Source organism: Giraffa tippelskirchi, chromosome 12 (genome assembly GCF_054371585.1).
Source record: "Giraffa tippelskirchi isolate mGirTip1 chromosome 12, T2T-mGirTip1v1.2.pri, whole genome shotgun sequence".
In the NCBI taxonomy this organism is placed as follows: domain Eukaryota; kingdom Metazoa; phylum Chordata; class Mammalia; order Artiodactyla; family Giraffidae; genus Giraffa; species Giraffa tippelskirchi.
The window spans coordinates 4444558-4457300 of NC_137286.1; the positions used below are offsets into that span (position 1 = coordinate 4444558).

At 54.5% G+C, this 12743-nt stretch overlaps 1 long non-coding RNA gene and 1 other non-coding gene across 2 annotated transcripts; one reads left to right on the forward strand and one right to left on the reverse strand.

Annotated features, from left to right (window-relative positions):
• The first annotated feature begins 5068 nt into the window (after positions 1–5068).
• On the forward strand, positions 5069–9463 carry LOC145529393 (uncharacterized). Its single transcript, XR_014071184.1, has 2 exons — positions 5069–6001; positions 6559–9463. It is a non-coding gene; the product is annotated as an uncharacterized LOC145529393 (long non-coding RNA).
• A 2973-nt stretch (positions 9464–12436) lies between these two features.
• LOC145530745 (small nucleolar RNA SNORD112) lies at positions 12437–12513 on the reverse strand. The gene has a single exon (XR_014072045.1). It is a non-coding gene; the product is annotated as a small nucleolar RNA SNORD112 (small nucleolar RNA).
• Positions 12514–12743: the final 230 nt, after the last annotated feature.

Genomic DNA, 12743 nt, shown 5'->3' on the forward strand with positions numbered 1-12743 from the left:
AGTATGCACTTGGTGCCAGATACAGGCCAGGGAAGACAGCAATGAAGGAAATAGACAAAATCTGACAGCTAACATCCTTGCAGAAATAGATATTATTCAAAATAAGTACAATATGCAGTTTATAATGGAGAAGGCAATGGCACCCCACTCCAGTACTCTTGCCTGGAAAACCCCATGGACGGAGGAGCCTGGTAGGCTGCAGTCCATGGGGTCGCACAGAGTCAGACACGACTGAGCAACTTCATTTTCACTTTTCACTTTCATGCATTGGAGAGGGACACGGCAACCTGCTCCAGTGTTCTTGCCTGGAGAATCCCCTGGTGGGCTGCCGTCTGTGGGATCGCACAGAGTCGGACACAACGGAAGCGACTTAGCAGCAGCAGCAGCAGTTTATAAGATGTTGAGAAGAACTGTGGGGGTGGGGGGTGGAAAGAAAGCGGGAAAAGAATGATAGAAAACAAGAGGGAATTCCCTGGAGGTCCAGTAGTTATGACTCCACGCTTCCACTGCTGGGGACCCATGTTCAATCCCTGCAGAGGGAACTAAGATCCCACAAGCCACGCAGCATGCCCCAAAAAAAGAAGAGTAAAACACCAAGGAGGAGAAAGTCTCACTGAGAAGGTGATATCTGAGCAAAGACATGATTAGTCCCATTTAACACACGAGGAAACTGAGCCTCAGAGAAGTTAAGTGACTTACAAGTGGTCACACAGCTAGGAAGACGCTGGCAGCCAGGGTGGAGAGTCTGACCTCAGCATTTCTTAATCACTTAACCCCAGTGCCTCATTTTTGCAGCAGCTCTTGCTCTCTGCTACCCAACTGTCAGCCCATAAAGTGAGTGTGTGAATGCATGTGTGGGCCTACAGGAGGGTTCATCTCCCCTCCCACACAGGCATCCCCAGGAGCACAGGTCATCCCCAGGATGTACCAAGAGCTCTGGACGAATAAGCAAACCTTCTTGGAGGAGATGGCAGTGGTTGACAGTTCCACAGGACTTGCATGGATTCCGAGATCAGGTCATGCTGGGAAAACCTGCCCAGCACGGCCCAGCAAGTCAGCAGAGATGCTAAACCCATCTCCTACCACATGGTTGTTAGGACATCCAAATGCATTTTCTCCCCTGGTGCCACCCCAACCGGCAGCCACAAGCCACCTAGGCTTAAGTTGCAAATGTTCTGCCCAGGAATGGCAGGAAGTGACCCTACCCTCGTGTCTCACATGGTGTGAGACTCAACTGGAACCATTCTTTGTGCTAACTGCTGCTGCTGCTGCTAAGTCGCTTCAGTCGTGTCCGACTCCGTGCGACCCCATAGATGGCAGCCCACCAGGCTCTGCTGTCCCCGGGATTCTCCAGGCAAGAATACTGGAGTGGGTTGCCAACTGGCCAACCTCAAAAGACCAAACAAGAAACACGTCTAATGTGGCTATTTTCTATGCTCCCCTACCCCCTCCCCTGAAAAAACATGTAGTGAAAGAAGTTTGGTGAGAGTACGCATGGGAAACTTGCCCACTGCTTCTAGAAGCCATGAAGCTGAACCAAGACAATTTTATTGCTTCATCTTGCCCTTCACCTACTCAGCTTCTTCTCAGCTCCCATCCAATCTCTTTAAAACTCTCAAGAACCCCAAGAAAATTCCTTCAGGGCAGTGTCACCTGTTCCAAGGCTTAAGCATTGGTCAGATGGGTCATGTCCTTTGGGTACATAAAACTCTTGTGTACATAACTAGAAATGAAATCGTCAACACACATTCGTTTTTCTATTTCCGTGATTGCCCTCTCCAAAGGCAAAGGTTCACACACCTCTATGGGTACCTATTCAGCTGCCTGTAAAGTATGGATAAAGATTCTTGCCAGTCAGACATACTAAATGCCATCTCATGGAAAACAGCAATAACAACTGCAATTTTAATTATGATGAAATTTTTACTGCATCCTCACCATATGGGAAACAGTGCTCAAAGCACTTTAAGTGTTTGACTCATTTCATCTTCAAGCACCCATTAATAAAGTATGAACACTATTGGTATTTCCATCCTACAAATGCGGAAACTGAGGCACAGAGGTTAAACACTTTGTCCGAACTCACAAAACTAATCCATGGCAGAGCTGGGATTGAAATTCTGAGCATCTGGGGTGTGTGTAACAGGACTTAGCCCCTAAGCAGATTATCAAAACACAACTGCTGAATTTAAGTCAGGTCTTCAGGGACACCACTGATTTCCCCTTCAGCCCCCTGTCTGATTCCCTCACTCCTTGCCTTGCACCCCTTCTGCTTCTAGAGTCTACCTCTGCTTCCCTGAGCATTCAGTCATAATCGGAGCTGCCAGAAATTTAACTTATAACTTGGATAATTGCACTGCAGGAGGTCAATGATAAGTCTGACCCCTAGATGTGTGATAATTAAAAGTGAGATGAACCAGAGAAGCAGTTGCCTGAGAAATAAATTTAAGGTCTGGGGGACAAAGGTTGGCTCCCTGACAGGCCAGGAAGGTGAGTCTGACATGGGTGAACCCCTACGAGTACAGATTTTCTTCAGCGTGGTCAGAGAGAAAAGAAAACAGGAAGAGGGTACAGGTTTGGTGGGAGAGCAGACAAGGGGTCAAATCCTAGCTCTGCAATTGCTCCCTGCATGACGGGGGCAAGACACATGCCGCTTTGCAACCTCAGCTTCCTTTTATCTTGATTGAGGATGGTGACTGCTACAGTGGGGGGCAGTGCTGCTGACTGAAGACTGTGTTGAGGAACCAGAAGACTGAGCACGGGGTTGGGCTCAGGGCTCAGTCATCCAGGAGAGGCAGTGGCAAGCGGACTGTCTCTGGCTCTCGGTGCAGCGTGAAAGCAGCTGGGACCGAGGGCTGCAACTCAGCAGCTCTGGCCCTACAGCCAGGACTTGGTCCCCACTGGCTGGCAGCCCACCTGTTGCCCAGAGCCCCCTGAGACAGTGACTGTGCTCAGAGGCAGCACAGAAGGCAGGAGCTTTCCCAGCAAGCTCCACTCAGAGACCTCTCTTCGCAAATCAAGTGAGCCCTTGGTGTTGGTGAGAAACTGACTATTTCCCTTCATTTATCCATCCATCCTCCCCCTGCACTTTAATTCACTCACTCAACTCGCCAGCCTCCATCAGCCAGCCAGCCACCCCTCTACTCCCGCATCTTGATACATCCATCCTTCTGACAGACCTGAGTCGGGATCCTGGGTGCTGCTTCCTAGCCAGTCTCGGACAAGCCACTAACCTCTCAAAGTCCTCTCATCTGTGACATAAAGGGACATCAGAAAGTAGCTGGGGCAATGATTTAAAGAGTGCATGGACATACCAGAAACTGGCCTGACCAAAGGATCATAAAACCTTCATTCCCATTATGTCTGCAATGGGGCTGGGATTTACGTGGGAAGAAAACCAATGTATCCTGCATGAGGTTTTCTAGGAATTATCTGCAACGTTTTCGTGGCGTGCAACCCCTTGTGGCACCTGGGACTGGCCGGTGGCCGGGGCAGGTGAGGGTGGGGGTCCTTCTGGGACACACAGCAGAGAGTGCCACCTAGTGGGCAGGCAGCCCGTGGGGTCCTGAGTGGGTCCCAGGTTGCAGCAGCTGCTGTCGGCTGTAGGACAGCTGAGTTGCAAGCCGGCTGGGAGGTCCCAGCCTCCCTGACTGTAGGCTGCTCTGTTGGGATTTAGTGCACGTACTTGCCTCATCACTCAGAGGGTCTGGACTGCCAGGAGCCTTCTGTTTTGTGGATGATTGCCAACTCTGATTTGCCTACCCCAGGCTCTCTTTAGAAGTTTCGGGGGGGCTGGGTGGAGAATAACTCTAGCAGCCACTGTTTGCTAGTATGTCTGCTATGGATTAAATACAGGGCTGGGGGCTTCGTGTGCATCATCTCAAATACTCTAAATGACCCCAGCAGAGACCCAAAATTTGCTCCACTTTCAGTGAGAAAACTGAAGCTTCCTGAGGCTGGGTTACTCACTTAAGGGGAAAGTAGCTATGCAAACCCCTGGATTTGGACCTGCACTTACTTCCTATAATCCTGGTGTCCCCCTTGTAAGTGCAGGAAAGAATTTGGACACTGATTTGAACAAGCCGAGTGTAAAAGAAATTTATGAGTCAGTTGGGGCTATTTGAATGCCGAATAGCTGTTGGATGACATTAAGAAAATGCTGTTAATTTTTTAACTGTGATAATGGCATTGTGGTTATGTTTGCAAAACAGAAAAGAGTCCTTCTTTGTTAGAGATGCACACTGACAAATGCTGGAGGAAAAGGTATGGTGTCTGAATTTGCTTCAGAGGAGTCTGGGGGCAGGTGGGAGTAGTGGAAGGACAGTATGAAGTCTGGATGGAAGGAGAGGGGCTGGGAGTTGTTGGCCGGCAGCAGTAGGAAAACGGTAAATTGCGATGAAAACAGGTTACCATTTTCTCTACTTTTATGTTGTTGGAAATTAATCATAATTAAAGGTTTTAAAAATCAACATGTAAAAATATAGCTCAGTAGTCATGAAATGAAGATAATAATAATAAACAATATCTTAAAGTGCAGGGCCAAGGAGGTAGGAGAGGTCAAGCCTTATAAAAGAGCAAAGGGGTCCTGGGTCTGAGCTGACTCCTGGAGGGCCAAAGGGGGCTGATTCACAGGCAAGAAAAAAAGAGCCCCAAAGTGAAAAGGGGACAAGAGAGGGGCCTGGATGGGTGAAAGCAAGCCATCTAAGGTGGGGAGATTAAGGAGAAAGCGCAAGGGTGCAGAGTGAGACACCTACCTGCTACCCCAGCGTCCTGCCTCCCAGACCCTCCTACGCACCTCTGGACCCTCCAGCCCCCTCCCAGCCCCTGCTATATCCCTCAGACCTCCTCATTCTCCCCCGGACCCTCAGGGCCATCTGGCCCCTTTCCCAGGCACTCCTGCCCCTCCCTGGCCCCTCTGCGCCCCCTCCCAGGTCCTCCTAGTACCAGGCAACCTCTTCTGACTCCTAAAGGGCCCGCAGGAGCCTCCCTTCTCCACGGCAGACCTGGCGAACTGATGAATCCTTCCCTGGGACCAGCTCAGATAGGATTCGGCTATGTAGCTTCTCAATTTATTTTATTTTATTTATTTATTTTTTTTGGCTCTTTGGGGAGGACAGAGGAGGTGGCTTTGGTCCTCCAACTGTGTGCCAAGCTGGCCCCACCATCACCAGCCCCTCTGCTCCCCACCCCAGCCCTCCTCTTTCCGGTCAGTGACATCACTGGAAACTCACTGACGCCCGAGCCCAGGTCCACACCAAGCTTCCCAGACCCCTGGGCCCCTCACCCCTGCCCCCCCTCTCCGCCTCTCCCTTCTCTGGCCCTCCTGCAGCTGCCAGATTGCAGTCTGCTTCCTGGGCGCCTCAGCATCCTCTGCCCTGCCTGCAAACGCTCCCTCCCTCAGCCTTCCTTCCCCACTTTGGAAAGTCGGCCATCGGACCAGCTCCCGGGACCCACCCCCGCAGCCTGCTGCAGTGCAGCGAGGTCCTCTCTCGGTGAGGGTGGGGCGGAACCTGCAGTCACCCCCAAGGTAGGGTGGGCCGCCCCTCCCCGGCTGCCCCCAGCCCCCCCGCCCGGCGCGCACGGCGCACACAGGTATCTGGGGCCGGCAAAGAAAATCAAAATCGCCGCCTCCGCAGAAGCAAAACAAAAAAAACAAAAAGGGCCAGTCCCCTTGGGTCTGCTTCCCCCTCCTCACTTTCCGGACTCAAAAATGTGGCCCAGGCAGCCCCCTTGTGGCACTTGGGGGCGCCACAGACGCTCGGCTGGTGTCTGAAGAACTCAGACTGTCTTGATTCCACTGCACCGTGAGTTGGCACAAATCTCAAGTGGCCCACCTCCTACCCAGCTGCAGAGATGCCTCTCTGAGTGGGGGGCGCAGTTCCCTTCTTCCTCCCGTCCACAGAGCTCCCCGTGGCTCCCTCCCTCCCGGTCGTGGAAGTCTCCTGTTGAATACTGCTCCGGAGGAGCAGACAGGTGTCCGGGGATGTGAACTGTGGCCGGGGTGGGGGCTGGAGGGATGGCATGGGAACAGGGGCTCTCCGACAGAGATGATGGGGAAACTGAGGGGCAGGGTGGGCCCACCAACCTAGTCTGTGTCAGAGAAAGGGGCTGGGGTCCCTGCCCTTGAGACTGGCTCTAGGCTGGGCATTTGCCTGGGGGAGGGGACTCCCTCTCTCAGCCCTCAGCCATCAAGCCCTCATCCACAGCCACAGCTAGTCCTGCCCAGGAAGCTGCCCCTAGTGGGCCCCCCGGATGCTCTCCTGCCCCTCCCTCTAACTCCCCATCCACGCAAACAAGGCCCAGCCCCCTCGATCTGCAATCTGCCTGGACGTGGGCAGGGCCCCCTCTACGTCAGGTTAATAACGCCAATTTATAAGCCTCTGCCCGTAGGTGCTACCACCTAATTTGGAGTCTGCCCTTCAAACAGATTGGGCCACAGAGGAGCTGGGATCTCAAGCACCCACTGCTGGGAGGTGCTTATAACTACTCACTCCGTCCCCTGCCCACCCACAGCCCCCAGCACTCAGCACAGCCTCGCTGAGCTCTCTCCAGCAGCAGGGTGTGGTGGGGAGTCTCTGACAGACTGGGGTTCCAGCCTAGCTGGCCCTCACACCAGCTGAGAGTCGGTGAGTATGGGACTTCATCTTTTCCTGCCTCAGTTTCTCCAAAAAGCCAATGGGGATTTTTGAGGCTGGGGCTCAAGAGTTCCTGCTGGGGCTGAGTTCTAGGTAGACAGCCCAGCTCGGGGTTTGTCTCCTAGAAGACAGAGCTCCATGATCTCAGTTGCATCACTTGATTTACAGTGACTGACTCCCTTCTCTTTCCCCCCACAGACTGAGCTTGGAGGACAAGAAGCCAGCCGATTGGCACTGCTCTGTGTCCAGCCTTCCAGCCAAGTCTGGGCCCAGGAAGGTAGGTGCCCTGCAGTGGTTTGGAGAATGAGTGCCCGGAAGGATGGCTGCACCCCACAGTCTGTGGGGTGCTTGGACTCCACTGGGCTTCTCTCCCCAGACAACCCCCTCCCCTTGTCTAAGCTGGTCCTTCTAGGGAGCAGCCAAGAAAAATGTTCCTTTTGCCTTACCCCAGGGGTCCCCTCGTGCTGTCTGTAAACAGTGCCAATGCTTGCCATATTAAAGGCAGATGTGGGCTTGCACATCTTTTTTGAGGCCTACTCTAAGCATCTATTGTGAGCTCACAGGCCCACAGGCCTCCTCTGGCTGAGTTAATTTGTGCTGGTGGAGCCCACAGAGGGGTCTCTGCCCGGTGAGGTCCCTGTCTGTATTCGGAGCAGGGCCTCCGAAGGCCAGGCGGTATTCTTTGCTGCGACACTTGTTACATGCGTGCGTGCGTCGCTCCCTGAGTCCCATGGTCTACCCTACCAGCCCTGATGAGCTGTCTAGTGAGTGCTGGGCTGCACTTATCTCATTTAGCCTCCCCCTGAGCTGGTGCGGAAGCCCCCTCTCATCTCCGTTTCACAGAGGAAAACCCGAGGCTCTGAAAAGTAAGAGGAATCGCGTGGTCTCCCAGTTAGAGAGCGGGGAAGCGCAGTCAGGGAGCCCCCAGCCCCGCTGCGGGCGCCTGCCGCCGCTGTCGCCGCCGCTGTGGGCTGACCAGGGCCGGCCGGGCTGCCGGCGGCTCCTGCGGAAAAGGCAGGGGGTTTGCATAGAGAGCGTTCTCCCTAGCAACTAGCAGAGGGGCCATAAAAAACCGAGAGGGCTCGGAAGCCGCTTAACAGATAGCTCCCGAGCAGCTGGACCCGAGAGGGGAGACCCGCGCCCTCCCCTGGGCTCTCTGCAGAACAGCAGGGCAAAGGGCTCCGTCCCGGATGCGGGCGGGAGGGCCGGGGCAGACGCGCCCCGGGACAGGTGTCGACGGCCGAGATCGGACGGGGCTGGGGAACCCCTCGCCAGATCCCACCGTGGACGGGGGGCTCGCTCTTGAGAGCCCCGGGAAGGAGCTTGCCGCCCGCAAAGAGCCGAGGGCAGAGGGGGCGAGGGGGCTGCGTCGGAGCCGCGGAGGCAGATGCAGAAAGCGGGGAGGGCTCGGCGAAGCAGCTCGGTGTGCGGGCTGCTCGGGGAGAGAGGGAGCTCCCTGTTACGGGAGGCATCCGAGCAGAGAGAGGCAGGCCGGTACTTGGCCGGGAGGCTGCCGCACGGCTCCCTGCCCAGACTGGCAGCCCGCGCACGTCTAGGCCTTCGAGAAGCTCCTGCAGCGCTAAGTCCCGAGCGGGGCTGGCCGCGGCGGAGGCGGGCTGGGGTCACAGCAAGGATGCTGACGCGTTCCCAGGTCCCTAGCCCTGAGCTCAATGGCAGAGGCGCCGAGATGGCCGGTGGAGCACTTCTGTCTCGGTGAGGCAGTGAGGGAGAGGAGCGGAGAATGGGGGTGAGTGCGGGGCCGGCGCGGGGGAGGGGGGGAAGGTAGGGGGCTGTCCTGCAGCCAAACTCCCATCTCATGGGCAGGGCCACCTGGAGTGGTCAAGGTCTCGCCCCGGCTCCCAGGCCCAGAGACGCTGGCCTGGGTCCCCTCTAGGGCAACAGGCTGGCGCAGAGGGTGGGGGGAGCCTTTCTGGGGTCGGGAGGACAGACGCAGTGCGGGAAGAGGGTGGGTGTTGTCTGCTGAGTTGAGGGGCTGGCCCGGTCATGGGAAAAGCAAAACCCTTTTCTGGAGACTGGGCCGCAGCCCTGGATTCGGCCGGCTGCTGGACCGTGACTTGGATGCGCTGGGGACCCGTGAAAGCCCCCTCGCCTGGCGACAGGGGCGAGGGGCCTGCATGTTGATGAGTGCGGTCCGGGCTGATGTCGGGCGCTGGCCCTTTAGGCCCATTCATGGGGGCTCGGTTCCCAGGAACTCTGGGTGGATGGGGCCTTTATCAGGGGACCCTGCTAGACGAGGCTCTGTTCTGCAGTTTCTAAAGGAGTTTTCTTGTCTTTGTTCCCGGTGCAGGCACTGAGTGTGTGTGAGTGTGCGTGAGTGTGTGTGTGTGTGTGTCTGTGTGTGTATGTGCCAGGCTGGCTGAGGGGCCAGCCTGAGATCCTTGTCTGAAATGACCAGGCTGCCCTCACTCTGTCTTGCGGGTAGGGATGCACCTCTCACAGGCAGGCAGAAAGATTTGGGGAGGGCCAAGGTACCCAGAGACCCCAGGACAAGCCCCTTGTTACTACTGCGTAATTGTCCCCCTCCTGACAGCCCAATCTGCAGGGCGGGCTCTATCTGTCGGCCTTGGGGTCTTGACAGCTGCTCAGACCCGCCGTGGGGGGGCAGCAGCGCGTTGCAGGTGGAGTGCGGGCTGGCTCTGCAGACAGACAGACAAACAGACTGCCCCACCAAACCACTCAGGCGCTGGGAGCAGCCCTGGGAGGAACTGTTTGCTTTCTCAGAGCCTCAGGGGAAGAGGGGGGCTTTGTGGTTGTTTTCTATCATTGCTGTTGTTTTAATCAATTAAAGGATGGCTCTGAAACTGTCACTGCGAAAATGTTTGGTTTAAGTATTTACAAGTACGTCACAGCCTCTGCAGCATTGCATGGAGGTGGGGGGGGTGCGGGGGAAGGGGGGTGCAGCAGAAGAAATCACGCACTTAGAAAATTTTGCAAAGAAAGGCTTCTGATTGGGGCGAGCCCCCAAAGAATTCTTTGAATAGCTTTGGTATGGATGTGAAAAGTCACCTCCCCAAATCTCTAATGGGGCAGAGGCCATGGGGCAGCCCACCTCTGGGCCCTGGCGGGTCAGCTTGACTGCGGAGGGGAGGGGGCCTCCCACGAACAGTTTGTCGTGCCCCACACGCATACACAGCCCGGCACCCTCGCCCAGACACAAGGATGTCAGTGATGCCAGGGGCTGCGCACTAGAGGCATGGACGGCTCCACTAACAGCGCAGAGAAACGGCGCAAGACGGGGGTCAGCCCAAGCCCAGGCTCCCGGGTGAATACACTGAAAATTTAGGAGAGAGAGGTCTTTGTGCTCGGTGGCCGAGGAAGTTCACTTTTGTGTCAAAGGCCAGCCATGCTTCCAACTAGGTGAGGCTACACCGACACATAGAAGCCTCATTTAGGCTGGGCCCGGCCCAGGGAGCCGCTCCCGTGAAATTTAGGAGAAGTCAGGTTTAGCCAGAAGTTTTTCCAGGAATTATTAACCTCTGGAGACTATAACCACTGCTCCTTGTGAACCGCTCTTGCCAAAGTCTGTAAAATACAAGTCTGAAAAATCTGCCTGAAGAGCAGTCCGACGTTTTATATGTATTTATAAAAAAAGAATAAACTGTGGCCAAACTTTTTAGGAGAACTCAATTAAGGCTGGGGAGCGGCAGCCCTTTTCCGCCCCCCGCGCCCCACCCCCGCAGGGTTTGAGGAAAGGCCCCGAATCTCCCTTGGGGGTGTCTGTGCTGGGGCAAGGGGAGCGGGGCTGCTCCCCTCCCAGCGCTTGCCCTCTCAGCTCTGTTTGCCCCTGTGGGTCTCCCTACCCTGAAAAGGAGCCGCCTGTGTCTCTGGAGGGAGGTTAAGCACGTGGGACAGGAAGAGATGGAAAGGCTGCTGGTTTCTGCTGCAAACAGCATGGCGGCCACTGTACGGGGTGATTTAGTTGGGTGACTGTCCCGCTCGACCCCTCAGTACGCCGGGGGTGGATTAGCATTCCTCCCGTGACATCAGGAAACCGAGGCCCAGAAATCCTTGCGGATTTCCCAAAGACACACAGCTCTGTGTGTGGCCCCAGAGCCGGGTGTATGCTCAAGATGGCTGCCCTGTTGGGGGGCTCCCTCCCACCCCACCCCAGGGAAAGAGAGGGGACCAAAGCCTGGAACGCCCTGGCGCTTCTGCTGCCCCCAACAAGCAGGTGAAGGCCTCTGCCCTGACCCCAGGGTGAAGCAGGCATGGCATCACGGCCCCTGTATACCTGGAAGCCGGGACTCTTTCTAGAACATGACATGTTCCAAGCACCACTCTTAGCCCGGTCCTCTCCCCAGCTGTCACCCTCACCCCAGCTGTCATTCCTCCGTCTCATGTTCCAGAACTGCTGTTTCTCTCTGGCAAGGAGCGGGTCACAAAAGGCGCAAGGAACCGTTTCCAGGGTATAATTATGCCCCCAAAACACATTACTGCCACTTCAACCCTCAGATGTAAAGCACCCGACCCCTGCACCCCAGGACTCAGGGTTCCCAGGGCCTCTGGGAGCCTGGCATGTGCATTCACGAGAGTGGGACAGAGCAGTTTGGCGCAGTGGGGGATGCCAGCCCGCCCCCCCGGGTGTGTGTCTGCAGTAAGACGGCATTCTGAGGACTCACCCAGTACCGTGGAGCACTCAGCCAGTCCTCTGAAGCTGCCCCTCGGCCCAGGGAAACACAAGGCAGTTTTCAACTAGGGGAGGTCAGATCTAGGCAACACGGGAGCTGAGGTCACTGAAAAGGGACAAGGAAAAGAGGGTAATTAACATGTGGCCAGTTTCACAAATTCTAGAAAAATGCAAAACGTTCTTCTGGATGAGGCAAACATGTCAATGACGCATCAGAATTCCACAGACTACACTTTGCTGAAATTTTAAATGAGGTGTTGGCGGGGGGAGACGTGCCTCTAAATTTGGGTTCACCCAGGAAATATTTCAAGCCTGGTCTTAAGGGCCAAGGCGAAGCTGCCTGGAGCCCCAAAGGGTAAAAGGCAGGGCACACACAGAGAGAACAAGGTAGCTCGTGGGGGCTGTAGTGCGCTTAGCACACATATGTGCATGCATACGTGTGTGTGTGTGTGTGTGTGTGTGTGTGTGTGTTCATGCACACACGTGGGGAGGGGGCACAAGGCTGGGGAGCTTCCAGCCAGACCCTGAAGGGTCTTAACGTGCCAGGCTAAGGTTCTTGGACCACATCCCAGAAGCTCCGGGAAGTCAGATGGAGGATTTAAAGCAAGACAGTGACAAGGTCAAAATGGCATTTTAGAAAGATCACTCAGTGAAAATAAACTTCGCTGCAAACCATTTAATCTAGCTATCCCACCTCTAAGAAGCTGGGGTAAAAGCACTGTTGGGGATGTGTTTACATATTCAGCTACAAGAATGCTCATTGCAGGGTCGTTAGCAATAACACACACTAAAAAACAAAAACGGGACAGCTTAGATCTTTTTTAGCTGGCGTCAGTTCAGCAGAATCCTATTAATTAAAACCTCGGTTCATGACACGCTCTCCTCATTTATCTATGCCAGGACTGCTTTTATTTTATGTATCTTTCTTATTTATTTTCTTAAATAATATAACAAGCACAACATGAACCAGTGACCCGCCCGACGACTAGGACTTTGACCAAAGCTTCTATATGCACACACTCGCCTCCCCCAGCAGACTTACAGCTGGGGTTTTCAACAATAGAGGAGGCTCTAATAAACAATGGTGCAAACACACCCCGGAATATTAAACAGCTCTTAAAAAGAATGAAACAGCCGAGACCTATTGTCTTTTAATGGACCTTAGTATTTTGTGCAGAACTGGATTAATCACAATCCTTTGTTCATAAACACTTTCTCATCATAGATCCAGGCATGTCCTGCTTTCTTTTTCTAATATATGCATTCATATATTCATTTGTAATAACGACATAGACACTCGTGAGCCCACTCCTCAAATTCAGACCTTGGCAATTACTTAATCTGCTTCCACAAGCCAGCACCATGGGGTAAGAACTCCGGGGTTTTCATGACAGCAACGAGATGGTTAACCCAACGCCAGTATGTACAGATTACAGACTACTAAGGTGTTGTAATAAGGA